The 4,301-nt window shown below is 40.0% G+C and overlaps 1 long non-coding RNA gene across 1 annotated transcript in view; it reads left to right on the plus strand.

The window, feature by feature from the left end:
* LOC106867932 (uncharacterized) overlaps window positions 1–4,301 on the plus strand; it is a 32,483-nt gene that overhangs the window by 18,834 nt on the left and 9,348 nt on the right. Inside the window, exon 2 of the long non-coding RNA XR_001409198.2 lies at window positions 1,328–1,412. This is a non-coding gene — a long non-coding RNA (uncharacterized LOC106867932). The remainder of the gene's footprint in view (window positions 1–1,327; window positions 1,413–4,301) is intronic.

The raw sequence follows: 4,301 nt of genomic DNA on the forward strand, positions 1-4,301 counted from the left end.
ATATATATATATATACACGTGTGTGTATGTATATCTTGGATCTTCGTGCTGTGAAATAGAGTAAAGACAAAACTGCTCAAAGGTTTTCTCGCCACTTCTAGAGAACGTATCTTTTGTCAGTTCTAAAGTACACTAGCTCCCTACAGCGGTGAGTCTGACAACTAACGACACCTACTTCGAACTAACAGGATTCGTCCCATCAGAGATAAGTCCAAAGGACACAGACCCCGTTGATGACAAGATAGGGGAGAGACTGACCTTTCATCTCCTGCCTCCGCTCCTCCAGCCATCCACTCAACCACGCACACACTCTATTAATGAAGACAGCTTACACCTAATTTCTGCTCAGTTTTTGGTGCAATTGAAATATTGGTTAATGATTCCTCTTAGAAGTATTTTTATCAGTTTAACAACGAAAGTACGTTTGCTATTTCCACCAGACTCTCTGGCTCTTGTCTGCCATTCTCCCAGAGAGATAAATTAGAGATATATATATTTATTTATTTCTGGGAATCCATAGATAACTGTTTCTACGAAATTTTATTGTATATCGATCGTTAATTAGGTTTTCCTTATAACTTACCGTCTTTTCCCGTTGCAGAGCAAAGAAGCGAGGAAGCTGTTCAATCTTTTTATCTCTCTATATCTTATATCTATCTGGACCTTCACTCTGCTTCATACACACATACATACGTGTGTGTGTGTGTGTGCGTGCGTGTGCGTGTGCGTGTGCGTGTGTGTGTGTGTATATATATATATATATATATATATATATATATATATATGTATGTATGTATGTATATATGTATATATTCTAAGTTATTAATACTTGAACAATGTATTTCTGCATTTCTATTTACGTGCGCCAATTTCCGAGGAGAATGTTTCTACTGAGCTTTATTTTTCAAACGTGTTGGTCTTAATCCGTCGCCCGGTCTAATACCACCACGTACCTTTACTGTAGTCAATATATATATAAATATATATATATATATATAAATAAAGGACATCATCATCATCATCATCATCATCTTCAAGGCGGTGAGCTGGCAGAATCGTTAGCGCGCCGGATGAATTGCTTAGCGGTATTTCACACATCGCTACGTTCTGAGTTCAAATTCCACCGAGGTCGACTTTGCCTTTCATCCTTTCTGGGTGTCGATAAATTAAGTACCAGTTGAACACTGGGATCGATGTAATCGACTCATCCCCTCCTCCAAAACTGCTGCCCTTTCAGCAAAATTTGAAACCATTATTATTATTATCATTATTATTATTATTATTATTATTATTGTATCTTACTACTGGAAGATATCTTTTCTCACAGCTCTGTCATGGATTACCCTCGATGAACATTTACCAAAAGTTGGACGATTTACAGTTGCCATTTGTCTACAATTAACTCGAAAAGGGTAAGAACTGAATTTTTCTAAAAAAATGTTCTCGTATTTTAAGATGCCCCCCCACCCCCACCCAGATATTTTGAACATCTTGCATTAAGTCAACATTCAACCAAACATGTCAGCAGAACATGCCCCTATAGTAGGCAAAATTGATGCGAAAAATCTTCACAAAATGAACAAAACATATTATGGAAAAAGTAGTTGCATTCTTGTTTAAAAATTAATGGTAATTCCAGTCTTTTTAGCTAAACAGTTTGAGTTGCTTAACAACGACAATAGTCATGCGTAAATGTCTTCCCGACCAAACAGACAAAACAGCTTCGTACTTTCTGGCAATAAGACATATTTTGAATATTAATGAATTAAGAAGACATTTATTTGGCAATATTTTGTAACAAAATCAAAAGGACTCCTTTTTTTTTATCATTTAAGAAAGAGAAAATAGTTCTGTGCTTCTGTAACGCAAGAATCGGAATGCGTTGGCTCGTGCTGGCGAAGCAGCTCTTAGAGTTATGCATATGACGAAAGAATAACCAGCGAAAAGGAGATTACTTCCGCTGAACTATTGAGAGATCTGCAGTTACTCTATCCAGATGACAAGTTCAGGTTTATGCGCGCGCACGCACACACACACACACACACACACGCACACACACACGCACAAACACACCCATATGTACTGCATATTTTCTGTGTAAAAGAAACACACACATATATAAGCACATACATAGTAAAAACATAAATATATAGACATATATACACTGATGTCTAGGTTATTGATAGAGGTGTATGCGTGAGTGTATAGAGACATACATGTGTCTACGCATGGTGGTGCAAGCGGTGGTGATGTGTCAGTCAAATGTGTGTCACTACTTTCATCTCATTCCGACCCCACCTCAAGATTCCTCAGCACCACCGCCACCTCACTTCGCCTAAGTGCTGGCACCTGAAGAATTGTCTCCCTGCCAACGTCTGCGGGTGACGATTCTTCAGCTGATCTGCCTTGTTTTCTCCTTTCAACACACAGCAGGTGGTTGCTCAAAACAAGCTCTACAATTCTACGAAGGAAGAGAAAACGTACAATTATACATGCATGCATGTATATATATATATATACACGCATACACATCTATCTATCTATCTATCTATCTATCTGTATATATATATATGTATGTATGTATGTATGTATGTATGTATGTATGTATGTATGTATGTATGTGTGTATATGTTTTATATACTGATTTCAAGCTTTGTGAGTAGATTTGGTCGACGGAAACTGCAAGAAGTCCGTCTAACAATCGGTGTTGGTGTGTTTGTATCCCTGTAACTTAGCGTTCGGCAAAAGAAACCAATTGAATAAGTGCCAGGCTTCAAAAACAAAGAAGCACTACAAATTTAAGGCGGTGCTTCAGTATGGCCGCAGTGAAAGATAAAAGATATACACACATATCCATTTATAAGAGACGGCCTTCTTCACAGTTCTGTGGCAATTAAATGATGCCAAGCTCAAGGAATTGGTCAACCCAAGGAAAGAGGAACAAAGAAACGCGCTCTGGAATCGAACCCTGAGCAGCCAGAGCGAGTGTTCTAATCACACAGCGAAGCCTGCATATATTTGTAGCTGTGCTTCGAAACACATGCGTATACACACACACACACACACTTACATTCGCTTATACATGCACTTTCTCCCCCTCTCTCATCCCCTTTCTCTCCCTCTTTCTCTCCCTTTCTCCCCCTCTCTCATCCCCCTCTCTCGCTCTCCTTATTTATATACGCATACACATGCACACGAACATACACACTCATATAAACAACCACTCTATCCCGAGTATATATTTATACATACATCTACACACAAATGTCCATATACACACACGTTGTCCGGCCGTACCCACCCCTCTCCACTATTCTGTCCCCTACCCTAACCATTCGGACACCGCCGCCCCTTACACAAACCGCGCCCTCGTGGACAGCTGGTTTCCATGACAACAGCAAGCGAAACTGGTGTTGTTGTTATGACAAATATTTTGCGAAGACGTGAGGTGGGTAGGGGGGGGGTTAGAGCGAGGGGTATAGTGTCAGGAGGAAGGAGTGAGGGGAAGTGAGAGGAGGTTGAGATGAGGAAGAGAGAGTAAGAAGTAACAGAGAGTGCTAGAGTAGAGGGTGTGAGGAGAGAAAGCAGGAGGCGATGGTGAGTGATTGAGGAGAAGAAAGAGGAACATAATAAAGACTAATGAGGGATCACTTGGAATTAAAGGAATTGATATGTCGATAGACAGACAGACTGAGAGTAAAGACAGACAGACAGACTGATAAACAGACAGACTGGCAGAGAGATAGACAGATCTGACAAACCCACACACACACACACACACACACACACACACACACACACACATATACTGAAAGAGAAAAAGAGATGAATAGACAGACAGACAGACAGGCTGATAGATAGATAGATAGATAGATTGTAGCTATCTACATATAAATAGCTATATTCTATCTATAAGTAGATTGATAGAAGAGTAATCATATGCGGATACGCGCGCACGCGTGTATGTCCAGCCACCCATCTATCGACCCTTCTATCTATCAATCTATCTGTCTGTCTGCCTGTCTATCCATCCAACTATCCATCCATCTATCTATCTATATATATATATATATCAATCTATCCATCCCCCCAACTACCTACCCATCCGTCCATCCACCCGTCTGTTTGTCTGTCTGTCTGTCTATCATGCAGATAGATATGTTTGTATCATTTTATATGCATATATGTGTACGTGTGTGTGTGTGTGTGTGTGTGTTAGTGTAATAACGTGTGGTGTGAATGCGCGTGCGCGTATATATTCGGATAGAAAGGATGAGGATGAGGCAGTTCAGTGAGGAATT

Source organism: Octopus bimaculoides, chromosome 25 (genome assembly GCF_001194135.2).
Source record: "Octopus bimaculoides isolate UCB-OBI-ISO-001 chromosome 25, ASM119413v2, whole genome shotgun sequence".
Taxonomy (NCBI): domain Eukaryota; kingdom Metazoa; phylum Mollusca; class Cephalopoda; order Octopoda; family Octopodidae; genus Octopus; species Octopus bimaculoides.